Below are 27,763 nucleotides of genomic sequence, written 5' to 3' on the forward strand. Positions count from 1 at the left end.
TAATATCAACAAAATGACACACTTGATCAACTGGACTTTCTTGATATTCTCAGAACATTTTACTGCAAAGCAACAGAATGTACATTCTTTTCAAGTGCTCATGATACATTCTCTAGGATAGTACACAAAACAAGTCTCACTAAATTTAAAAAGACTGAAATCATATCAAGCATCTTCTCTGATCACAATGGCATGAGTCTAGAAAGCAACTACAATAGAAAAACTGAAAAGCATTCAAACATGTGGAGGCAAGTAGTATATTATAAAATAATGAATGGGGCCCTGGCCAGTTCTCTCAGTGGTAGAGCATGAGCCTGGCATTGAAGTCCCAGGTTCAACTAGTGGCCAGGGCACACAGGAGAAGCATCCATCTGCTTCTCCACCTTTCCTTCTATCCCTTCTCTCTATCTCTCTCTTTCCCTCCCACAGGCAAAACTATCATTGGAGCAAAGTTGGCCTGGGTGCTGAGGATGGCTCCATGGCCTCCGACTCAGGTGCTAGAATGGCTGAGCTGATGCAATGCCCCAGATGGACAGAACATCACCCCCTAGTGGGCATGCTGGGTGAATCCTTGTCAGGCACATGTGTGAGTCTGTCTCTCTGCCTCCCCTCTTCTCACTTCAGAAAAAAAAAGAAAGAAAAAATTCTAATGAATGGAATTAAAGAGGAATAAACAATAAAATAAAAAAGGAAATAAAATATTTCCTTGAAACAAATAAAAATAAACATAAAACAACTCAAACTCTATGGGACACAGGGAAAGCAATCCTGAGAGGGAAGTTCATAGCATCATGGGCATATCGTAAGAAACAAGAAAAACCTCAAATAAATAATCTAGCACCTAAAAGAATTAGAAGAAGAACAACAAACAAAGCCAAGAGGAAGTATAAGGAAGGAAATAATAAAAATCAGAGCAGCCTGACCAGGTGGTAGTGCAGTGGATAGAGCATCAGACTGGGACACAGAGGACCCAGGTTTGAAACCCCAAGGTCACCAGTTTGAGCGCGGGCTCACCAGCTTGAGCGCGAGGTCACTGGCTTGAGTGTGTATAATCATGACCCCATGGTCACTAGCTTGAAGCCCAAGGTTGCTGGCTTGAGCCCAAGGCTGTTGACTTGAGCAAGGGGTCACTCCTTCTGCTGTAGCCCTCCAGACAAGGCACATATGAGAAAGCAATCAATGAACAACTAAGGTGCCACAACAAAAAATTGATGCTTTTCATCTCTTTTCTTTCCTGTTTATCTGTCCCTATCTGTCCCTCTCTCTATCTCTTTTTACTGTCTCTGTCACACACACACAAAAAAAAATAAATAAAATAAAGATCAGAGCAGAAATAAATGACATAGGGGTTAAAAAAAATACAAAGGAGCAATGAAACCAAGAGCTGGTTCTTTAAAAAGGTAAACAAGACTGATGAACCTTTAACCAGATTCATCAAGAAAAAGAAAAGACCCAAATAAAATTAGAAATGAAAAAGAAGTAACAACTGACACCAAAGAAATAAAAAGGATCTTAGAAAATGTTTTGAAGAACTATATAACAAAAAATTTGGGCAACCTGGGTAAAAGGGATAAATTCCTAGAAATATACAATCTTCCAAAACTCAATCTGGAAGAACCAGAAAACCCGAGCAAACTGATTAAAACAAATTGTCTAAATTAAATAGTTATCTAAAAACTCCAGGCAAACAAAACACCTGGACCAGATGGTTTCACAGGCCAATTTTACCATTCAAAGAAGAACTAACACATATTTTTCTCAAGCTATTCCAAAAAATTCAAGAGGAAGGAAAACTTCCAAACTCATTTTATGAGATAGGCATTCTCTTAATTCCAAAACCAGGTAAAGACACTACAAACAAGAAAACTATATCTGATAAACACAGATGCTAAGATTCTCAACAAATATTAGCAAACCAGATCCAGCAATACACTAAAGATATCATACACCATGATCAAGTGGGATTCATTCTGGGGAGCAAGGCTGGTACAATATTTGCAAATCAATAAACATGATTCATCACATAAACAAAAATAGAATTAAAATAACATGGTCATATCAATAGTTGCAGAAAAAATTTTTGAAACAATCCAGCACCTATTTCTGATCAAACTCTCAGCAAAGTGGAAATACAGAGAACATACCTCAATTTAATTAAACCCATATATGACAAACCAACAGCCAACACCATACTCAATGGGCATAAATTAAAGGCAATCTCCTTAAGATCAGGAACAAGAGAGGGTTGTCTTCTTTTATGCCTTTTATTCAACATAGTACTAGAAGTTCTAGACACAACAATCAGACAAGAATAAAAAATAAAAAGCAACAAATTACAAAAGTAAAACTGACATTTTCAGACTACATGATACGGTACTTAGAAAACCTGAAAGTCTTCACCAAATAACTACTATATCTGATAAATGAATTCAGCAAAGTGGCAGGATATACAATTAATACCCAGAAATCAGTGGCATTTTATACACCAATAATGAACTGTCGGAAAGAGAAATACAACCTCATTCACTATTGCAACAACAACAACAAAATAAAGTATCTGGGAATAAATTTAACCAAGGAGGTAAAAGACTTGCACTCAGAAAATTATAAGACATTGAAAAAAGAAATCGAGACAGATACAAACAAGGGGAGCATATACCGTGTTCATGGATAAGAAGAAATATGATCATTAAAAATTGTTTATACTACCCAAAGCAATCTATAGATTCAATGCAATTCTTATTGAAATACCAATAGAATACCTCACAGATCTAGAACAAATATTACAAAAATTTATATAAAACAAAAAAAGAACCTGAATAGCCTCAGCAATCTTGAAAATGAAGAACAAAGTGGAGGCATCACACCTCCTGATATCAAGCTGTCCTCCAAGGCCACTGTAACCAAAACAACCAGGTACTGGCATAAGAATAGGCATACAGATCATGGAACAGAACAGAGAACCCAGAAATAACCCCATGTCTCTATGGTCAATTAATTTTTGACAAAGTGAGCAAGAATATACAATGGAGTAAAGTTGGTTTCATTAATAAATGGTGTTAGGAAAACTGGACAGGTACATGCAAAAAATGAAACTAGATCACTGACTTACACAATTCACAAAAATAAACTCAAAATGAATATAAAACTTATATGTAAGTTGCAGAACCATAAAAATCCTAGAAGAAAACATAGGCAGTAGACTCTCAGACATCACCTGAAGCAATATCTTTGCTGATATAAAAGAAAAAATAAACTGATTGGACCATATTAAAATAAAAAGCTTTTGCACGACAAAAGACACCGTTAACAAAATTAACTGTGAAACTGATAGGGGACCTCCAGAGTTAGAAATTTAGCTTTTGTCATAGTAGCTTTTAATTATAATCAGTTAGCTTAATGATTAATGCAAGTAAAAACCTTTGTTCCAGGTACAGGATACATGAATGGGCCTCCATGATTTCACGAGGCTGCAAGCAATCCACCTTTGTGCCCCTGACCCAAGAGATCCCACAAACAAAATCTAAGTCCAAGGATGGAACACCTGCTGACAAGAACACAGATAAAGAAGTACTGGTCGGCAGATGAAGAAACTCTAAATGAAACCCTGGAATGCAGCTTTTATCTATTTAACTTCTCCCTTAATTCCAAACCCCTTATTATCCTTTTCTCCCCCTTACAAAAAAAAAAAAAAAAAAAGATTGGCTGAGACAAGGTGTTAAGATAGGTTTTGGGTACAGAACCCCATCTTCTCAGATAACCAACCATCTGAATAAAGTGCCCATAAAGATTCAAGCCTTGTCTTTACTTATTTGGCTGAGTGGTGACAAGCATCACAAATACAGATATTTTTCCAGTTTCATTTATGGCAACTTTGTGCCAGGTCAGCTTCAGGACTGTCTGGTAAGCCTGGGTGTTTGGCAAAGATTCCCATTGGCTGCTTCAGCTGGGGGACCTCTGGATGCAGATTTGAAGACTCCTTCGCCGCTATGGAATTAATTCACTAGTGGAATCTATTCCTCTGATTCTGATTAAGTCAGTGTATAGCTGGGATCATTCTGATAAATACATGCAGTGGTCTGGGAGCAATGCCATGAAGATGTCAGGTTTCAGTGTTGAACCTCCCACGAGGCTAAACATAGATAATTGCACACATTTTGAGGCAATGTCTGCTTCTTCCCAAAAGCCCAAAAAATAAAAGTAAAATAATAACACAATAAATCCAAAATAATAAGCAGCTTGGTAAAGGAAATGACAGCAAATAATATTAAACTTTTTTATGGAAGCTAATAACAGATGAATAAGAAATTTTGAAGAATTAAAAACAGGCTACTTCGTAGATGGAATGTGGCGCAAGGCTAATAATAGAAGGTTTATTGAAATTCTGCATCAAGAGTAGTTAGAGCCTGACCAGTGGTGGCACAGTGGATAGAGCATTGACCTGGAACACTAGGGTCCCAGGTTAAAAACCCTGAGGTTGTTGGCTTGAGTACAGGCTCATCCAACTTGAGCACAGGTTTACCAGCTTGAGAGTAGGGTTACTGATTTCAGTGTGAGATCATCAACATAATCCCATGGTTACTGGCTTGAGCCCAAGGTTGCTGGCTTGAGCAAAGGCCATTGGATTGGCTGGAGCCTCCAGTGAAGGAAATGAGAAGCAATCAATGAACAATTAAACTGCCTTACTATGAGTTAATGCTTTTTATCTCTCTCTCTTTTCCCTGTATCTTTCTAACTAAAAAAAAAAAAGTAGAGTCCCAGGTCCCTGCCTTCTAGCGGACCTCCCTTAGAAGACAGGTTTACTTCTGGAGAGGCTGAACTAGACAAGCTCTGCGTTTCAGGCAAAAGATAGCACTTACTGTAAATACAACAGTAATAAAGTGGAACTCTGCATACTGACCACTGTGACCTCCAGCCTTTTTATCTCATTTAGCTCTCAATATACAGACTTTTAACTCTCCAGGAGATCAATAAGCTCTTCTTTGGAGAAAATAATGAGCCTCTTAAGAATAATTCTTATAGTAGCTATTTCAAAAGATATTTTTGGCTGTTCTATATGCACACACATTAATGTGCATGTGTATAGATAGAAAATATAGATTAGATTAGATATAAATATAGATGATAAAGATATAGATGATATAGATAGATATAGATAATATATATTGATAGATGCAATTGAGATTCAATATGAAATTTGAAAACTTTATAAAAATATATACACCCAAATGTATATCTAACTAAATGCTAAGCTTCTCTAGATTTGTATTCTGTCCATATTCAGAGCTTTGTCTTTATTATTTAATTTAAATGGAAAAATTTTAAGATTATAATATCCAGATGTGGAGTTTGAGTCTTTTTATTTTTTACAGTTTATTTATTCATTTTTAAAGGGAGAGAAAGAGAGAGAGAAGGAAGGAGGAGCAGGAAACATCAACTTCCATATGTGCCTTGATCAGGCAAGCCAAGGATTTTGAACCAGCAACCTCAGCATTCCAGGTCAATGCTTTATTCACTGTGCCACCACAGGTCAGGCAAGTTTGATTCTTAACAGCCAAAAGCTGTTTCACCGAAATTTCATACCATGAGTATTTATTGTGCTCACATTGAACACATACAATTCCTCCTCTCAGCCCCTTCTAGGGTGGCGATCTGAAGCCCTCTGTGCATGTTCTCCTGAGTGTGTAGTGTAGATTTTCAGTCAAAGATGAAGGTTTCGTGGTTGGTGCCTATACAATCCAAATGCATCCTTCATAGTCTCTGCAACCCACTTAGCAACAAGATGGCTATGTTATAAAAACATTTATAAGTGAGGTTTTAAGTTTTAATATTTTTAAAGTTTTTGAAATGTTTCTAATATATTTTCATGAGTTCAACCAATTGCACTATCTGTTTTTATTATTGTTAAACAGGTAGACATGGTAATTTAGCACTAAAAAATATAAAAAATGTTTTTCAAGATTAAACTTGGAAAATAGACTGCTTTACTTCCATAATTTTAAAATATTCCCTAACTAGAAAGTGATTTTATGCTGTCAGTTTCTGGGGTGACATTTGTGGTTTTAGTCATTATCCATTATTATTAGCTGTTGATAAGCATCACTAAGTGATTTTAAGATTTTATAAAGCAACTGGGGCCATGAGAGTTCACCACAGTGTTGTGGATGTACCAAGGGTTGGCAACAGTTCAGTAATGGGGTGACCAAATTGCTGACCCCTTTCCTTTAAGCTGTCAGAGGTAGGAAAAATGAAGAATGGCAATAAAGAGAAAAAGCAGAAACCAAGAATTTTTTTTCTCCCAAAAGGTAATATCAGTTTCACATAGGGGATAAACATTTATATTATTATGCAGGGTTGGAAAACAACAACTTTCAATGAGTGGTATGTTCAAGGAGGACAACTATAGTAGAGCCCACAACAACCTTGCTGGTTATTCATTTTCACCTGCACTGATGCCCAGAGAGTATAATTAAGAGCCCAGACTATTATTTACTACCTTAAGGACCTTCCTCATTCATTCCAACATCCAGTGTGCTGAACCCAGCTGAGGTTTGCTTCCCTTTGAGCAGTTACATAGGAACAGCTTCTCTGGACCTTGTCTTCCTCTCCTGTCTCCCTCCGAAGGACTCCACTTCTCTGCAACCCTCCAGGTAAAGGCTGCTCATGGTTCCATATACCTCAGAGTTGAGAATGGTGTGGGAGACTCCCCACTCCATACACCTCCTCTAGACTAAACTCCCCCACCCTTACAGAAAAGTCACTACCCCTATGAGGTACATGTCACCTAGTACAATCTCCTTGGCTTTTTTTTCCCCCAGCTTTTATTTTATTAGGAATAACCTGGCAGTATCTGATCAAAAACAGAGGAAAAGAAAATACTTAAGCTGACAGAAAAGAACATTTCCACAGGATCTTGACACATATGATTATTCTCCCACTACTGGATTTCAAATAAAAACACATCCCCAGGTATGCAGCAGCCCAGGGAAGAAAATGATGTCCTAGAATAATGGTCTCGGGATCACCTAGAGCACCTGTTAAAACATGAAGTGCTGACCCACACCTTCTGATCCCTGGCTTTCCATGACTGCCATCTACCTACCTCCAAGTCAAGCACATCAAAGAACACTTTGGAATGAGGATTACTGAGTAACTGCTGGAAGAGTGACACAGAAAAAGTGGATGGGAACCAAAGCTATCTTCTTTGCCATTATCATTTTCTCTGTTGCTCTAGTTTAGTTACCACAGAGAACCACCTGAGACATGGAGTGCTATGAGCTTTGACACATATACCAATTTGTTAATTACTGAGTGGCACTATATAGTAAAGTATCTGGAATTAATTATATTTCACTAATATAAGCACAAAGCTCTATGCTGTCAAAACAAAAGATGCACATAGACTTAAGGAAAAAAGATGGAGTAAAAACATTTCATGCAAATGGAAATGAAAAAAGAAGCTGGGGTAACAATACGTATATCAGACAAAATGAACTTTAAAACAGGCTATAGTAAGAGATAAAGAAATTCACTACATAATGATAGAGGGAGCAATCCAACAGGAAGATTTAACCATTATAAATATCAATGCACCTAATATAGAAGCACCTAAATGTATAAAGCATGGCAAGATCAACAGCAATATTATAAAAGTAGGGGATTTCAATACCCCAATAACATCACTAGATAGATTCTCAAGACAGAAAATTAACAAAGAAATAGCAGACTTAAAGGACACACTAGATCAACTGGATTTAATAGATATCTTCAGAACCTTTCACCTTAAAGAAGCAGAATATACATTCTTTTCAAGGGCTCATGATACATTCTCTAGGATAGACCACATGTTAGGGCACAAAAGCAGTCTCAACAAATTTAAGAAGATTGAAATCATATCAAGCATTTTCTCTGATCACAATGGCATAAAACTAGAAATCAACCAAAACAGAAAAACTGAAAAATACTCAAACACATGGAAATAAATAGCATGTTATTAAATAATGAATGGGTTAACAATGAGATCAAAGAAGAAATTAAAAAATTCCTAGAAATGAATGATAATGAGCATACAAGAACTCAAAATTTATGGGACACAGCAAAAGCAATCCTGAGAGGGAAGTTCATAGTATTACAGGCATACCTCAAGAAGCTAGAAAAAGCTCAAATTAACAATTTAACCCTGCATCTAAAAGAACTAGAAAAAGAACAGCAAGTAAAGCCCAGAGGTAGTAGAAGGAAGGAAATAATAAAGATCAGAGTGGAAATAAATGACATAGAGGCTAAAGAAACAATACAGAGGATCAATGAAACCAGGAGCTGGTTCTTTGAAAAGGTAAAGAAGATCAGTGAACCTTTAACCAGACTAACCAAGAAAAAAAGGAAGAGGACTCAAATAAATAAAATTAGAAATGAGAGTGGAGAAATAACAACTGACACAACAGAAATATAAAAGATTGTAAGAATATACTATGAAGAACTGTACGCCAAAAAATTAGACAACCTAGATGAAATGGAAAAATTCCTTGAAACATATAATCTTTTAAAAATCAATCTGGAAGAATCAGAAAACCTAAACAGACCAATTACAACAAATGAGATCAAAACGGTTATCAAAAAACACCCAACAAAGAAAAGTCCTGGGCCTGATGGCTTCACAAGTGAATTCTACCAAATATTCAAAGAAGAACTAACTCCTATCCTTCTCAGGCTATTTCAAAATATTCAAGAGGCAGGAAAACTTCCAAGCTACCTTTATGAGGGGAGCATAATTCTAATTCCAAAACCAGGCAAAGACAACACAAAGAAAGAAAATTATAGGCCAATATATCTGATGAATTTAAATGCTAGAATCCTTAACAAAATATTAGTAAACTGGATCCAGCAATATGTGAACAAAATCATACACCATGATCAAGTGGGATTTATTCTGGGGAGGCAAGGCTGGTACAATATTTACAAATCAATCAATGTGATTCATCACATAAAAAAAGGAAGGAGAAAAACCACATGATAATTTCAATAGATGCAGAAAAAGCATTTGATAAAATCCAACACCCATTTATGATCAAAACTCTCAGCAAACTGTGAATACAGGGAACATACCTCAACATGATAAAGGCCATCTATGACAAACCCACAGCCAACATCATACTCAATGGGCAGAAATGAAAAGCAATCCCCTTAAGATCAGGAACAAGGCAGCGATGCCCCCTTTCACCACTCTTATTCAACATAGAGACACCAGCCGATTCAAGTGTTTCTACCTGGTGACACGGAACAACGGCTTTCTGGACGAGGCCCCAAATGTTGTAAAGTAGCGTTCCACGAGTTTACGTGGAAACATCAAGGCAGGATACAGAAGTTTTAGGAAGAGATTTGGACAGGACGTGCAGTAATAGCACCGTGCAAGGGGAAGAAAAAGAAGACAAAGAAGAGACTTCCTCGGGGGTGTCAGCAAAGGAGGAAAGATCAGAAATAGAGGGTTTAGCTGAGATATCTCTGGCTAAAAGAACCTGCAATGTAGAGCAAGCAGCCCAGAGATTAGGGCGGGAGCGCAAATACCAGAAGCCCTGAATGTAAGGGATCTTTGACCATTTCACAGTTCTCTAGCAATAGTTCTGTAAATCGGTGAGGATGTTAAAATCAAAAGTCCCTTTAGAGGCCACCTGGTTTGATTGTCTAATGGGTACTGTGGCCCGGCCACAGTGGAGAAGAAAATCAGTTTCTTCTTCTTTAGGGAGGAATCAATGTTCGAGAGATTCTGGATAAGGCACCCCAGAGGTGTTTTTGAGCCAGGTTTAGATTCTTGTGCCCCCATGGCCACCCTCAACCTTGAGGTGATTAGAGATGAGAATTGGCATCCCGCAACTCAATCTCTGGCCACCGGAGGGTCAGATAGAGTGGGAGTCTCTGGGATGTCTCCACGAGCACACATGAACTATGAACAAGAAGGAGGTCCCTGTCACAGCTGCAATTACAGACAGGGAGTCTCAGAGTCAGAAAGAACTAAGGAGAGGCCAAAAGCAGGAAACTTGCCGCAGCATGTGCTGAAGTGGGTGGGAGGTTGAAGGTCCGGGTCGTCCTCAGAATAAAAAGGAAAAGGAGTGGCCCTTGTGGGCTTCAAACTTATCCCAGGTTTTGGCACCATATATAAGGTATTTTCCACTGAGGAAGAAAGAAGGACATAGCCTCCAAGTTTGGACTAGCGAAAGCTTTATTTAGAGGGCACCCGGGTGAAGATCACTGATCTGCAAGACAGGGGACAGGGAAGTTGTGCAGCTTCCCTAGCCCTGGGGTAATATATAACATTGGTAGGGTGGTGGTGAGTTGATATGTCATGGCAAAATTTCATTGGCTGATAGACAGTCATTCATTTTCAAAATGCTCCTGGGCCATTTGTTTTTGCAGGCATGGGTGTAGGTGGTTCCTCATGTGACCTTCCCCCAATGCCAACTGACCTCACACTGCCTTCTTGCATAAAGCACTTATTCTGTGCTGAAAGTGCCCTTGAGACTTAACATGATACTGAGATGGAGAATGGAAGGAGGGACAGGGGACAGGAGAGGGCACAAGAAAACTTTCCATTAAAGCAGGGGTCGGGAACCTATGGCTCATGAGCCATATGTGGCTCTTTTGATGGCTGCATCTGGCTTGCAGACAAATCTTTAATAAAAAATAATAATGTTAAAAATATAAAATATTCTCATGTATTAAAATCCATTCATTTCCTACTGCTCATGTTCATGGTTGCAGGTGGCTGGAGCCAATCACAGCTGTCTTTCGGGACAATATCAAATTTTTATTGGATAATGCATAATGTACATGGGTCGTTGTGAGGTCAGGAAGTATACTTCCCTTCTTTTAATCAAGTAGTCAGCTAGCTAATTGCAGAAACCCTTTTGATGAAGAAGATGGCTAAAAGAAAAAAAGATGAGGAGTATCGTACTTTTCAGCAGGAATGGACAGTGGAATTCGCATTTGTGGAGAGAGCAGGTTCTGCAGTGTGTCTAATATGCAATGATACAATTGCATCAATGAAGCGGTCAAATATAAAGCTGCACTTCAACACACACCATACTACATTTGCATCGAAATATCCAGTGGGGCACAGCAGAAAGAAAGCATGTCAAGAGCTACTGTGCAGAGTGCAAGCTAGTCTGCAGCAACTGTGTTTGGACCCAACAAGGTGACTGGAATTCGGCTAGCTGTGCTGGTGCTTTAGCAATTGTGAGAAAAGGAAAGCCATTCACAGATGGGGAGTATGCCAAAACATTCATGCTTGATGTTGCCAATGAAGTTTTTGATGACTTTTCGGATAAAGACAAGATAATCAAATGAATAAAAGACATGCCTCTGTCGGCAAGAACTGTTCACAATCGTACCATCATTATGGCGAATCAAATTGAGGCAACACAAATGAAGGACATAAATGCAGCACCATTCTTTTCTCTCGCTTTGGATGAGTCAACAGACATAAGCTATTTATCCAAGTTCAGCGTGATTGCAAGGTATGCTGTCGGTGACACTCTACGTGAGGAAAGTATTGCTGTTTTGACTATGAAAGAGACATCAAGAGGGGAGGATTTATTCAAATCTTTCACTGAGTTCACTAAAGAAAAAAATGTGGCCCTAGCTGGTTGGCTCAGCGGTAGAGCGTCGGCTTGGCATGCAGGAGTCCTGGGTTCGATTCCCGGCCAGGGCACACAGGAGAAGCGCCCATCTGCTTCTCCACCCCTCCCCCTCTCCTTCCTCTCTGTCTCTCTCTTCCCCTCCTGCAGCCGAGGCTCCATTGGAGCAAAGATGGCCCGGGCGCTGGGGATGGCTCTATGGCCTCTGCCTCAGGCGCTAGAATGGCTCTGGATGCAACAGAGCGATGCCCCAGAGGGGCAGAACATCGCCCCCTGGTGGGCATGCCAGGTGGATCCTGGTCGGGTGCATGCAGGAGTCTGTCTGACTGCCTCCCCATTTCCAGCTTCTGAAAAATGAAAAAAAAAAAATGTACTGATGGATAAACTTATTTTGGTGTGTACTGATGGTGCTCCATGCATGGTGGGGGAAAAACAGAGGATTCATAGCGCTTCTTCGTGAACATGAAGAGACCTATCCTAAGTTTTCACTGCAGCCTACATCAGGAGGCGCTTTGTGCTCAAATGTGTGGCGAGCAGCTTGGTGAGGTCATGTCACTGGTCATTCAGGTGGTCAACTTTATCGTTGCCCGAGCTTTAAATGATCACCAGTTTAAAACACTGCTGGATGAAGTTGAGAATAATTATCCTGGTCTGCTTCTGCACAGCAATGTGCATTGGTTGTCAAGAGGGAAGGTGCTCAGGTATTTCATGGCTTGTCTGAGCAAAATCCGGACTGTTCTTGAAATGAAAAATGTCGAGCATCCTGAGTTAGCTAACACTGAGTGGCTCCTGAAGTTCTACTATCTCATAGACATGTCTGAACATCTGAACCAGCTCAATGTGAAAATGCAAGCCATTGGTAATACAATCTTATCCCTTCAACAAGCAGTGTTTGCATTTGAAAACAAGCAGAAACTCTTCATTGCTGACATTGAAACTGGTCATTTACTACACTTTAAAAAACTGGGAGAGTTTAAAGGTGCATGCCCGGCAAGTGACCCTGCTCAACATCTTGATCTCCAGCAGCTAGCGGGCTTCACATCTAATCTCCTGCAGTCATTCAAAGCATGCTTTGGAGAATTTCATGAGCACACTCATGTTTTTAAGTTCATCACCCATCCACATGAGTGTGCAGTCAACAGTGCCGACCTGAGTTACATCCCCGGTGTCTCTGTCAGAGATTTTAAGCTACAAGCTGCTGACCTGAAAGCCCTCAGACATGTAGGTGAATAAATTCAAGTCACTGAATGAAGATTTGGAAAGACTTGCATGACAGCAAGCAGAGTTGGCGAGCAAACACAAGTGGGGAGAAATGAAAAAACTTCAACCCGTGGACCAGCTGATTGTCAAAACTTGGAACATGCTTCCTGTCACATACCACACACTTTAGCATATGAGTATTGCTGTACTGACAATGTTTGGCTCTACATATGCATGTAAGCAGTCTTTCTCGCATCTAAAGAATGTTAAGACCAGCCTATAATCACGTTTAATGGATGAAATTCTCAATGCCTGCATGAAGTTTAACCTCACCACATATCAACCAGACTACAAAGCCATCAACAAAACCATGCAGCACTAAAAGTTGCATTAATAGTAAGAAGTACTTTATTCATCATTGGTTAGCCACAGCATAACAACATTATTAAAAAGAATTCAGAGACTTATTGTACTTTATAAGTGTTGGTCTTACATAAAATGCACACATTTACTTGTATTTAGTGTTAAACATATTGTATCACTCTCACAGAATTACATTTTAAAATATGTAGCATTCATGGCTCTCTCAGCCAAAAAGGTTCCAGACCCCTGTGTTAAAGGTTTTGAGATCTTCATTTCTGCAGCTCCTGTAAATCAAGACCACATTGAATGAAGGAAAGGTGGAGAGACAGGCAACCTCAGAGAAGGGAGCAAAACCAACCCTCCCTCCATCGAGTGTCCAGATTACAGAACCACGCAGTTATACGGACGGTAAGAGCCAGTTTCCGAACATCCTTTGCCAGAGCACCAGTAGTGCCTGAATTATCGAGGTGAAAGACCCACCATGCTTAGAGGATCTTTCTCCTCTTCCTCCATCTATCAGAGAATTTTTCTTCTTTTATTGCTTTGACACACATATCTTCTTCCCATCCCGTTACAGCCATCAGAGTCTGTCTGGGCGGGACGCAGACCTCACACTATCCTGCCGGTGGCTTTATGATTTTCGGGCTGCATGCCCCACGTGGGAACCGTACTCCCCGCTGCTAAGCCTAATTTGGAGGGACCCGAAACATGGAAGACAGGAACAAGGTCCATTGTTTACACATCAAAGCTTTATTGTCTAGCTTGGCCAAGCGGTGGCAGCTCCGACAGTGGTCTGAGGGAGAGCATGCGCTGGCCCTTTGTTCTACTTAGTTTTTATAGTTTTGTAAGTGGGAAGTACAGAAGCAAAAATTGCAATTAGGAGCCCCTTACCACTATTGGTTATAGTCATATGTCCTTTAACATGATAGGACCACGGTCAATTTGCAAGCCATACATCCTTTTGGGGAAAACAAAATTTACAAGCCAACACAATGGTAGAAAGATGTCTCTTTACATATTAAAAGGCATTCCTATATTATCTAGTGTTCATCTGCTATCTCTCTGTCCAGAGTCACACGTGTTAACCACACACATTTATATAGGAGAGGTAGTTTCGTTGGAATCAAATGCCCGCAAATGGCTCATTGCTATGAGAAAAGGTTTATTTTGGCTTTTCTCTCCCTGTACCTGGCTAGCCATTCACCCTTTTCCCCACAGGTGTGGTGGAATGTCTGGGAATCCATGTTTTCCTTCCCTTTGCATTTACAATACAATGCCAAGGGCCATCCTGACTATGCCAATCACACAGTACAGAGACTATTCTCACAATTTCTCTGCACACCTTAACCCAAATCAACAAAATGTTTCTCAGGCCTCCCAAAATATTAATATTAATTCTGTAGCTTTTGGTACTTTACAACACCTGCCGGTGAAGTGGCTCAGTGGCTCCTCACCCGCCTACAGTATAACTGTGTGTGTCTGTTTCAAACTTCTTGATGAGGACCATGAAAAATTATAGGACTACAAAAAAGTATAGGGATCAGTGGATTTGAATGTCCACACCAATGAGTCACCCCCACGCAGTTCTGGAGCGGATAGGTGGAGTCTGGAGGGTGCCACAACCTCATGCGTGCTAACTGCTGGTCCGTTAGAATTCCGCCTATTGTGTCACAGCCCAGGCCTCCAGTGGAAAGGCAGGTGACAACTGAAGCCTCAGCACCTGGGTTTTCAGAACCTTGGAGGCTACAACAACACCTGGATAGACGTCCCACTGCCCCCTGCCTTATGCTCAAGAAAATCTCAAGGGCTAGACATCTCATGGGACCCAAGAGACCTGTGGGAGACAAGGTCATGCCTTTATCAGCAGGATGTCCAGGTTGAAGACAGAAACTTGGGGTTGAGAAGAGAACAAGTTTCTCAGCCTCGGTTCTCGGATCTCAGTTGACGGATTTTCTCCATTCCGACCCATGCCCTAGAAAATCCTGGGTGCTACTTACAGAGATGTAGGATGCACTGGTGCCCCTTTGTCCCCTCAGGCATTCCAGCACACCTCCATGATACCACCGGTGCCTCAATAGCTGTGGAGGAGACTTCTACACTGCAACGAAAAGGGTCATCACGCATGATGCGACGGGGTTTCAGAACCCTTCGGCAGTGCAAGGGCATTTTGCCACCCACCAGTGTGTTAGCACGGAAATTCTCAAACACCCAGAATCTAAAGGATTTTCAGCAAACACTCTGGTGACTGTAGAAACGTGTTTCTCAGACTTCCCACTACGCGAGTGTCGGTGACTTCTGACTGACTGCCCATGGAATCCACCTCTCCTCTTTGGCTGAGAAAACACCTTCCACAGCCTTTCCCCGACAATGTCTGACGGTGGTGAGGACACTAAAGCGGCAGGGGACTGGGGCTATAGCCCGTCAACAATATTATACATGTGCATGTATGTAAAAAAGGAATCCACCTCACAGGGGATTCAAGTGAACTTTAAAATGTCTCAAAGAGATTTGTGACTTACAAGAAAGAAGTGAAAGTCATTTGATGAGTTTTTGACAACAGGCAGTACCTAATGTCACTCGTCAAGATGTCTTTTTCTAATGCACCCATCACTGTTTCTAATGAGCAACTCAAGCACAGAGACTCTTGCATGTTATTCCTGGGATGTGTGACTTAGCAGGTGGCCTTATCTGGATTACTAGAGTCCATGCAGGACCGACCATGACTTTTTCTTCTCTAAGAGACTAATGTTTCTGCGAAGCTGACCCTGGGAAGCCTGAGGGTCTCAGTGGCCTTTGGCAGTTAAGTTGGCTTATGTAATACCAAGTCTAGCCACAAGGGGGCACGGACTCAATACAAATACAGGCCAATGTCATCCCACCCACAGGGGATCCGGAAGGCAGACTGGATTAAAAGGAGAGACCAGAGGCCTTGATTCCATTCCAAGACCCACAAAACAAGTAGCTGCTTACATGCAAGGGCTCCAACCACTTCTCTCTTCCATTAACTGGAGACCCAAGACCTGGCTGCACAGCATAGTACTCTCCACTCTCAGCTTCCCACAGACGTCATTCTTGAGAGTCAGAATTCTCTAGCCTGCCAAGTGGTGGTGCAGCCGATAGCGTCAACCTGGGTGCTGAGGTCCCTGGTTCAAAACCCCAAGATATCTGGCTTGAGTCCCCCATTTCCCGCCCACGTCAAGGCGCATATGAGAAACAATCAATGTACAACTAGAGTGAAGCAACTATGAGTTGATGCTTTTTAATCTCTATCTTTTCCTCATTTGCCCCCTTAAACAGAAGAATTCTCCTATCTTCAGGAGTGGGAAGAGATACCCATGGTGGCTGACGTTCAGAAAAAAACTTGGTGAAATTACCTGGGTGTTCCTGATATACAGCGCACTTGTCAAAGGAACCACTGGACAGGTACTCATTGTCAGGGCTGCAATCTATGCTGTATATGGGCTCCTGTTGCTTGGTGAGCATGTGGGTGCACACGCTACGCTCCACATCTCAGAGCGATCTATAAAACTGAACAAACTGGAAAGGATGTGAGGAGACATCACCATAAAAGTATGATGCTTCCTTCTAGTACCCCGATATGGTTAGCATGCAGGGCTGGGCAAAAGGAAGTCTAAAATGATGATCATTTGAGACAGAGGTTACTCTCTTTTTTTCTTCGTGCTGTTATTGGGGAAAATTACTTAGGCCAAGTTAATCCATTCCTGCATTTTCTATACCTATGGATGGTAAATACTCCTGTAGGACATTTACAACATTCCCTAGAATGGTCCCACAATTCAAAACATAACACTGATCATTACCAACTGCAAAATTGGAAAGAATGAAAATAAAGAGAATAAAAGTTTTAATGCAATGGCAAGAAAAATACAAATATACTTAAATATGCACTCATACTCCTGAGACCTTCAAGTTTCAGTTGTTCTGAATTTAGAAAAAAAGAACAGTACACACTACAAAGCTGGCATTCTTTCTCTCTACAGGGACTCCTGAGGCACTGCTATACCACTTTATGACTAAAAGGACAATTAATATTCATACTGGGTAACAGGTGAGACAAAAAAACCTCAAAAGTCATCAATACATGATTTTCATATATTCATTATCTTCGTCATTTGCGTGGGTCTTTTGTGGTCTCAGGGTTCAGCCTCTCAGCTGATGCAGGAGTTCCTTCCTTCCAGTGTTTGCTAAGGAATGGCCCCAGATAAGGCACTTTCAGCAGCAAGGGTCCTTGCTGCTGGGGTGACTGCCCGGCCACTGTTGTATCAGAGAGACGAGGGCTGGGTCCCCCTCACTGACAGAACTGTGCCACCTGTCACCTCTTCCACTACTTCTTCTCTGCAGTGACAGGGAATAAACCTACTGCTGCTTCCTAATGGTAAGACATTCCTCCTATCTCCAATTCTGCCTTATCTACTAACCACACTACCACACTTCTTTCATCATGGATTTCAGTCCCCTAAGTAGCCCAACACAGACTATGAATTACATCACCTTATTTTTGTAAACATTCTTATTGATACACAAGAGAGAGGAATGTTGTATCCTGAATGCGGTCCTCTGAGCGTAGGGCCGAAAGAGTTCTGTTGACTGCAGCCTAAAGTGATATGGTTTTGAGGAGACCCCTGTAACCACTTATAACACCCTTCCTCAGACGGGTGCCTCTGAGAGTCACTATGTAAATGGTTCAGACAGAAGTAGCTAAGGCTGGGGAACTTGCTCTTGCCCCTCAGTATTCTCACCACCTGCACCTCCCATTTGAATAAAGTAAACCAAGCCCAAAGCCTATGCTGAAATCTGTTTCCTTTATGTGTCATACACTTCACAGAGAAAGGTGCCAGGCTCCTGGGCACACAACCTAACCCTAGACTGGCCTGGGGGTTAAGAGGATTCTAACCTTGCATGAGTGTTAATTGATAGGTCTATCTCATAGTGCCCTTTCAAAGTGAGCTCCTGTTTGTATAATTGGAAGGCTGCCGACAATCATGACGCACCTTAGCAAAATTTTCTATTCCTTTTGATACAAATAATGCTTACTGGCAACATTTCTGTTCTCTTTGATATAACTAAAGTTCACTGTTCATAACATTTTTAAGAGGGGACAGAAAAAATTACTGTCAGATAACTTTTACAGCCACCATCATCAAGGCTGCTTTGAGGAGCCCAGGGAGACAGGACCATGGGTCATCTCCCGTTTACCTTGCTAGCATGATGTTGGAGTTTGGGTTGCTGCTGGTCGGGCCAGTTGGCCTCCACTTTATAGTGTATATCTCTTTGCTCTGATCCTGAAGGTTGTAAACACATGGTCCTGCTTCATACTCCAGATCTAGATATCACATGGGGACAATGTAAACCAATGTTGGCTCTGCAGCTGGGAACAGTTCAACATCAGTTATTCTGTGAGTGGCCATTAGGTCTGCAGCTTCAGGAAAGTTCAATGACCAATGGGTCACTGCCCAGGTAGAAGGGTGGGAAGAATCCTGGGAGCACCAGTGGGAAGGCCACAGGGGAGGGGAGGATCTCAGCATTATCCTCTATTGATCAACAGAAGTTAATAGGTCACAGCGAGCCACAGAGTAGCAATGGGGAAATTTTATAGTGTCAGGAAGAGTGTCAATGACAAAATTTTCAGTCAGAGCTGCCATGAATGCAAGACTAAAGGGGTTGTCCAGCATCAAGCAGCCCATGCTTCCAGACCACACTACCTTTAATGTCATGTCATCCGAGAAGAATGCTAGCAACATCCCAGAAGAATCCCACTTGATAGCATTGACCTCGTTCTGAAAAAAAGAGCAAAAATTTTGGAAAAAAAAATAAAGACCCGAGAGTAGGTACCTCAGTGGTCCAGCAGGGGGCAACAGCACACAGTCATCTCTGAAGAGTGAACCTGCAGTTACAGGAGTAGAGATGCACACCACCCCAAACCCATTCCTCTTTCTTTTTTTGTTACTCTGCCTTTTCCACTTATACAAGGGCATGACTATTAATATAAAAGACCTAGGATATTAACCTCTTATCAGACGTATTGTCGAACATGTTCTCCCATTATGTAGTTTGTCTTTTTATTCTGTTCTTATTGTCTTTAGCTGTGCAAAAGCTTTTTAGTTTGATATAGTCCCATTTGTTTATCCTGTCTTTTATTTCACTTGTAAGTGGAGATAAATCGGCAAATATATTGCTGCGAGAGATGTTAGAGAGCTTACTGCCTATGGAATACTACTCAGCCATAAGAGATGAAGACATCAGATCATTTATAATGACATGGATGGACCTTGATAACATTATACTGAGTGAAATAAGTAAATCAGAAAAACTAAGAACTATATGATTCCATACATTGATGGGACATAAAAATGAGACTCAGAGACATAAACAAGAGTGTGATGGTTATGGGGGGAGGGGGGGAGGAGGAGGAGGAAGAACAAGGGGGTGGGGCGAGGGGAGGGGCACAAAGAAAACCAGATAGAAGGTGATGGAAGACACTTTGACTTTGGGTGAGGGGTATGAAACATAATCAAATGTCAAAATAATCTGAAGATGTTTTCTCTGAACATATGTACCCTGATTTATCAATGTCACCCCATTAAAATTAATTTAAAAAAATTAAGAATATAACTACCAAAAAAAAAAAAAGTTCTAGGAGCTCTTGCACACTGCAGGAATCTGCTCCAGGAAGGCTACGAAGAGCTTCAGGTGCTACATCAAGAAATGTGATGAGAAATCAGCTGACGCCAGAACCTTCTGGACTGAATGGTTCATGTTTTCCACCAAAGTAAAGAAAACTGGGTATTTCTATTCTCCCCTTTTGCAATCTGCTTTTAAACCCATCCATTAATATTTTTATTTATTTTTTTATTAAGATCATTATTTCAGACATTATAACTCTCAGTTCTCAAATTTCCATTTGACTGTATTTTTAAAGAATATCGTTTTCCATGAAGAGAAGATTAGTGAAGTTATATATGACACATTACAAGACAGCACATTTTAGAGAGAAATGGGGGATGGAATCAGGGGCAGTGGGGCAGTGGGGGTAAATGGGGCATGTTGTTGGGAGATGTTAGGGTGTTATATTGAGTGAAACACTTGAATTCCCTTCAAAACAATAAACTGAAAAAATTGATAAAATAAGAATTTTTTTCTACAGACATCTCCCATCTGCTCACTCATTATGAGTATCCTGTTCTTTATGTACTCATATGTTTGTCTAATAGCTTCATTAAGTCTTTCCTCTGAAATTCAATATCTGGCTCATCTCAGTCTGTGTTTTCTTTCAAGCAGCAGTAAAGGGTGGTATAGCATTTAATGTGGGTCCTTGGAAGCTTTTGATGAAGTGGTCGCAGCTGGATCTATGGACCTGAATGCACATGTCTGTGGTACAGGAGGCAAAGGTAGTGTTGTTCTGCCAGTCCACATCTAGAGAGGGGACTGTGAGGCAGAAACAGAGGGAGGACATTTGCATGTACTAGCTGTTCACAGAGCTCAGCTGCTTTAGAACCAATTAAAGTCAAGAAGCCTTATCTAGTAACATGATGAGAACAATTGTTTCCAAAGGAAAATAACCTCTTGTCCTGAAAGACGTAAAAAAATGAATAAAACTTGAACCTTCCTGACCAAGAGAGAGGACAGAGGCCATGTCCTAGACAGATAAACTACAGGAGATATGCTTTCTCCACAGAGAAGAAACACATGATCTGTGGTCTTCCTGGACCAGTGGATTGTAAGCCCTTCCCCTGAAGCCCTGCAGGGAAGGGAAATAGTGTATTATGCTGAGAGATGTTATAAATGAACGCTTAAGGAGAAAAGTGTTGGCAGAACCTTACTGATATACATCTTGGACAGGCAATTCTCTTAAAAAAAAATAAAGCCCCTAGATCCAGAGCTCACCTCATGACACACATTCCCACGTCACAGGAGTCAGCAAGCTCAGAATGTGTCACTCAATCTTCATGACCAGAAAGGCAGGAATGGTTTCAACCCTCACGTCAAATATGAGAGAAACCCTCAGACTGTCTTGCTACCAGCAGTGACGGGCACAGACGTCTGGCACAGAGATGACAGACTGAGGTCAAACCTGTAGGCTGGTTCAGCAGGGACTGCGGAAAGTGTCTATGGACTGTGACTTTTTAACGGATGGGGCACTCTCCTTACAGCATCACAGAAAATGTTCTGTTCCTCGAATTGGGACCTTGCCTCATAATTTGTCCCTGGAGAACTCATGGCCCCTGCTTGGAGCCCTAACGTGACACCAATTTGGGGCTATGCTATGTTGGGACATCCTTGGGATCAGCCGTCCCTCAGGCACCCCAAACTCCTCTTCAGCAGGGACTCTATTCTGGTGCAAACATCACATCAGAAACATGTGATCAAACAGTGCATGCTCACCCCACACATTTTGTGTTTCCCTCTGCATGGACGACACGGCTTATAGCATCTATGTTTCTCTGACAGTCCTTACTTTGGGGGTGGCTGGCCATCTCTAAGTGAAGAGGCTGCCCTAACATCAGGCATGGGTCACTCAGAGTATGAGGTATTCAGTGGGAGTTTTCAAAACCAGAGTCCCAAGAGCCCTGGAAACCCACAGGGGCAGCTGTGACCTCAGTATACAAAGGAACATAGTTAACTGTTACGCAGCTGTGCACTGATTCTGCTCTCCTGGCCTGCGTCTAGGAATTCGAATAGCCAGAATGTTCCCACAATTCCTTAACTGGTAAAAACTACTTCCGAACTGAAGCTGTGTATACAATGTAGTTTAATCTACTTTCTGGCTAGGAGTCTGGAATTGTGGAACAAACCATGCAGCAAGGGCCAAAGGGACTACCCCTTATCACAGTCCCAGATGCCGGGTCTCTAATGAGCTTTCCTGTCGGTGGAAACTCCACGTTGGCCTGTCCCAGGCGGTGCCACAGTAGAGACCCCTGGACATGCTGGTATTTGTTTTGTGTACCTGTCCTTACTTTGGCTGGCTTTTGTGAACAGCTGAACCTGGGCAGGGTTTCAGGGACCCCCGATATAGCTGACATGGGTCAGAAGAAAGGAAAAGAAGGCTACACCGGCCCTGTGACTCCTTTCCTGCTGTGTTTTCAACCTTTAAGTGTTGGGGTCTCTGTATCTTGAAAACCTTAAAGCACCACTCACAGAGAAACGGGTTTCCTCCACCTGCTGAGCTTGAGTCCACAAATACGGTCCTCCAAGCATTCACAATGACTAGACAAGACATTTCATAACAGATTCTGAATTTCTTTTTCTAAATTACAAACTAGAAACAGACTCACCGGAACATGACAGAAACTGATGCTTGGCCTCCCCTGTGTGGCCATCCCAAATTATGGTTGTCTGCGCTCTGCAAATCAAAAAGCAAATGTCAGTAACTAGTTTCCTCACCAAGCTTTGTGTCAAACGTTTATTGTGCAAGAAGAGGTAGTAAGGGCCTGGCCGAGTAGCTCAGTTAATTAAAGTGTTGCCCCAATACAGCAAGGTCATGGGTTCAATCCCCAGTCAGGGCACATACAGAAATCAACTAAGAAATTAATAAATAAGTGAAACAAGAAATCAATGCTTCTCTGTCAGATCAATCAATCAGTTAAATTTAAATTTAAAAAAAGCAGCAAACCCCATTTTCTTCCAAACCAGCACTGTTCAAGAAAGATATTATGTGAGCTACACAGGAAATTTTGTGTCACAGTAAGCCTTCTAAAAACAGAAAAGAACAAAGAAACGGTTTCACTGCAGTATGGCCAAAATATTGATATTATTGTTTCAACATGTAAACAATGTGTGTCTGGCAATGAGATACCTGGTACTTTTTGTTTTCTGGTGTGTAGAACCCCCCACCACCACCACCACCCCATTACAAGCTGAAAAACTTATAATGGAGCTCATCCAAGTATCTTCCTGACACTTTGCAAATGAAGAGTTGAGGAAGAAATGGCCATTTCAGTCAACTCCCCTGACAATCGCTACCCCAACTGGGGACAGGAGACAGAGCGTAGCACACATGATATGCTTGGGTAAGGCGCCCCCAGACTGGTCCACAAATAAAAGAAAATGACCTTTCCCCCTTGGAAGACAAAGTAAATCTTGAGGTGTTCTGAGCCTATGGATGTTGGAGAGACAGGGAAGTGTCTGGAGACAGCTCAGGGAGCACTTCTGAGACTAAAATCTCAATGAACCAGAACTTTCCACATTCTGGGAATCTGTATACCCACTCATTGATGTCAATAATGCTCCCGATTAAAATAGAACTGGTTATGAGCTGTAATGCCCGTAAAAATTTTCCAAAGAAAGAGCCAGGGCCGTGAGTATCTCTACAACCTGGTTCTCTGCATTCTGGATCAGTTTGAGACTGACCAACATCTTTAATTTATTAGTTTGGTAGCTAAAACAGGTTTTTTGTATTTTTCTTAAGTGAGAAGCAAGGAGGCAGAGAGAGAGACTCTTGCATGTGCTTGACCGGGATCCATGTGGCATGCCTGCTAATGGGCGATGCTCTGTCCATCTAGGTTGTTACTCCATTGCAACCGGAGCTGTTTTAGTGCCTGAGGCAGAGGCCATAGTGCCCGAGTCAACATTGTTCTAATGGAGCCTTGGCTCTAAAAAGAAAAAAGAGAGTCACAGAGAAAGAATAGGAAAAAGGTTGCAGAAGCATATGGGTGATTCTCCTTTGTGTCCTGACCTAAAATTGAACCTGGAACATCTACATCCTGGGCCAGTGCACTTCCACTGAGCCAACTGGCTGGGGCCTGAATCTAACACTTTTAAATTTACTTATTGAAATGCGTTTGGCACTGGAAAGAACATACAAATTCACAATTCTGTGCAAGTTCATGTTCTGAATCAGTAATTGTATAATTTTATTGATGTTTACATTGAATTATATAGCCCAGACAATAAAAAACATTAAGTAGCAGAAAATTTGGTAAGAATCTGAAATATACCTTTACCCCTTGGGGTCAAGCACCCACTGAAGATGGTCAATGCCAACATCCCCATAAACTCTAATTTCTGTCTAGGTATTGTTTTCTAAAACATTATTATTATTATTTCTTTTGTGGTTGACCAGTAAAGGCAGACAGTGCACAATTTGAAACATGCACATTCCATCACCACACAGCTCAGTGTCTTCTAGTCAGAATGCAGTCAGGTAGAAAATGAGAAGAAAATATAAAAACAGCTCATGAGACAACAGAAGGCAAGGAGAGAAAGAATTCTTCTGAGAAAGTGGTGAAAATTTTGTACATGTCCATAGAGCAGTGTGACACACTCAAGAAATGACATGCTATCAATAAATTGTAAGGTTACATCACAGCAAGAAAAACCAATAAGCATGAAAGAAGTTGTCTTGGTTGCTTATCAGGAAAAAGGAAGCCTTAGATTTCAAAGAAACCTCCATTATCTAGAGATTCCAGATGCCGTTTAAGCCTACACTCCCTTTGTCTTATGCTGGCACTCACAATGTAGTCCCACTCTTTGCTCCACTTCAAGGCAAAGGTGGCGCCTTTGTGCTGGTTAGGTTACTTGGTGGGTAAGTCAAAAGACAATAATGAACATGTCAACTTTAACGCCAATATGGGTCCACTCCTCGTTCCCACACCAGAAACCCTCTTGTTGGACTCTAATACAAGGGAGACTGGGCTTAACATCTTTCATCCATATTCTTGCAAAACCATCATAGGACACCATCGCCAACAATGTCCCATCTCTCTGTGGGCTAAAAAGAGACAGCCAACAGACACAGCTTAGGAGGGGCAGCTTCTGACCCACCACAGATGACCTTCTACCCCAGGGCTAGAATATTCTTCCACCAATAATGGGTGCCCTATTAAGACTTATCTACCCCAGCCATGGCCAGTTGAATCAGTCATAGAGCATGAGCCTAGCATATGGTAGTTCTGGGTTTGATTCCTGGTCATTGCAAACAAGATAAAAACCCATCGGCCTATCCACCTCTCCCCCTCTTCTCTCTTTTCTCTTCCACTCCTACAGCCATAGCTCAGTTAGAGATAGTTGGCTCGGCCCTGGCCGGTTGGCTCAGCGGTAGAGCGTCGGCCTAGCGTGCGGAGGACCCGGGTTCGATTCCCGGCCAGGGCACACAGGAGAAGCGCCCATTTGCTTCTCCACCCCTCCGCCGCGCTTTCCTCTCTGTCTCTCTCTTCCCCTCCCGCAGCCAAGGCTCCATTGGAGCAAAGATGGCCCGGGCGCTGGGGATGGCTCTGTGGCCTCTGCCTCAGGCGCTAGAGTGGCTCTGGTCGCAACATGGCGACGCCCAGGATGGGCAGAGCATCGCCCCCTGGTGGGCAGAGCGTCGCCCCATGGTGGGCGTGCCGGGTGGATCCCGGTCGGGCGCATGCGGGAGTCTGTCTGACTGTCTCTCCCTGTTTCCAGCTTCAGAAAAATGAAAAAAATAAATAAATAAATAGAGATAGTTGGCTCTGGGCATGGAGGATGGCTTCATAGCCTCCACCTCAGGCACTAAGAAGAGATTGGTTGCTGAGCAATGAACAAAAGTGCCTGATGTGCAAAAAATTGACCCCAAGGGGGATTTCTGGGTGGATCATGATTGGGGTGAATGTGGGAGTCTGTCTCTGCCTCCTCTCCTCTGACTGAATTAAAACAAACAAACAAACAAACAACAACAACAACATAAAACTTATCAAACTCCATTTGACTCCAGGTAGTCTGTGGTTTTCTAAAACATAGGAAATGTAGGTTTAAAAAGATGTAAGTATTCATAGGCACAGAAAAGTAAAAATAAGTACTATGTTAATACAACCATTTAAGTTGTATTTAATACATAAATGTACCTGTTCCAATGAACACACAAATTCAACTTTGGAACAAACCCACAGAAGCTCTCTTGTTGATATTCTGGGACCTCTCTGTACTTTTCTTGCATGCCTTTTAAATTATAATGTAGGTAGCTTCTTGCTGGTTGGTTCAGCAGATAGTGTTGGCCTTGTGTATAGACATCCCGGGTGTGATCTCAGGTCAAGGCACACTGGAGAAACAACCATCTTCTTCTCTTCTCCTCCCTCCCCTTTCTTTCTCTCTCTTCCCCTCTTGCAGCCAGTGGCTTGAGTGATTCGAGTGTGGCCCTGGGTGCTGAGGTTAGTTTGGTTGGTCTGAGTGTCAGCCTCAGGCACTATAAATAGCTCCGCTGATTTGAGCTTCAGCCCCTTACAGGGGTGGCCGCACGGGTTTTGGTTGGAGCATATGTGGGAGTCTGTCTAAGTCTCTCCTCTCCTCTTACTTAAGAAAAAGAAGTACCACAGGAAAAGTTACAATGAGCCTGGGGAGACTTTTCTGAGCTTCGTACATGTGTCTGCATGGAGAAAAAAAAGGGTTTGTAAGGAAGTGATGAAACAGGAAGAAACATAGAGCGAAAAAAATCTAAAGAAGTTAGAAAGAGGGGCATGTCCCACGTGTATGTGCACAAAACACTGCTGACACAACTCCTTGAGTGCTCAGAAACAGATCTTCCGTGACACGAGCCACCCCAGTGACCCTCATGTCAGTCCCGGGGTTCCACTGTTGGCTGCCAGGGAGGCGGACTGAGCTTGTTTCAGTAAAGCGAGGTCACACCTTTGTTACTGGGGACACCGTGTCTCCCTTCCCAGCTACAGTGCCGCAGCACGAGCTGGGTCAGGCCCCGTTGCTGTTCTCACTGAGGTTCCATATCCAAGCCGTCAAGTCTCCAGAATGCAGAATAAAGCACATCGTATTCAGCATTCCTTTCACTTGCTATCTTTATTTTCTCCTTTCCCTCTTTGTAACCCCCCGAGGGTGCAGCCGATGGGGCAGAGGCCAGATAGTGGCCCAGGGCACAGTATGCTCTGGCGTGGGGCCCTAGGGGACCTGGGGGGAGAGACCAGCCATAAACCCAAACCCACGCATGTTACATGGTTTTTCCTCAATGTGTTTTCTGCTCCCCATCTCTGCTGCACTGTGTAAACTTAAACATCGGCATTAGTCCCCACCCAGAGAGAAAATGGCTTGACACCAGGACTTCTGGACAATTTGACCACAATAGGAGGTACCCGTAGGAGGGCCATGCGGGGCGGGCGCCCCACACCGTGGTCCGCACACCTGGGAGTACGCCCCAGGCAGGTAATGGAGCACATGCTCTGTGAGGTGGCAGTCCGGACAAGAGAGAGCAGTGACGAGGCCAGCGCCCTGGAGTGCCCCCAGCCCGATGCCCTCACCCAAAAGCCAGGAGTTCACTTAACGGGGTTCCAGGCACAAATAAACAGCTTAGAATCGTGGTCACAGAGGACCATGGCCCTGCTGGATTGTAGATCCACATTGCCATCTACTCATCGGTTTCGAGTAGCCACTCTGTCGTAGGAAGCTGGGGAACGTCATTGCCCGGGTACCGCAGTCTTACAGACCTTTTTTCTTTTAAATAGAACATCACCTCTGATGTTTACAACCAAACTGTGGCTTGTGTAATTTAGTAAATACTTTATATTTATTTAAATACAGGGGAAGGACAAAGAGGTTACTGGTGTAAGAATTTATTCTGGTATTATTAATTAATTGTTGTATTATTTGTTGAA

The 27,763-nt window shown here is 42.1% G+C and overlaps 1 pseudogene; it reads right to left on the reverse strand.

Moving 5' to 3' along the window:
* Positions 1-15,464: 15,464 nt before the first annotated feature.
* On the reverse strand, positions 15,465-26,924 carry LOC136377151 (F-box-like/WD repeat-containing protein TBL1X; annotated as a pseudogene).
* Between the last annotated feature and the right edge of the window lie 839 nt (positions 26,925-27,763).

Source organism: Saccopteryx leptura, chromosome 6 (genome assembly GCF_036850995.1).
Source record: "Saccopteryx leptura isolate mSacLep1 chromosome 6, mSacLep1_pri_phased_curated, whole genome shotgun sequence".
Classification (NCBI taxonomy): domain Eukaryota; kingdom Metazoa; phylum Chordata; class Mammalia; order Chiroptera; family Emballonuridae; genus Saccopteryx; species Saccopteryx leptura.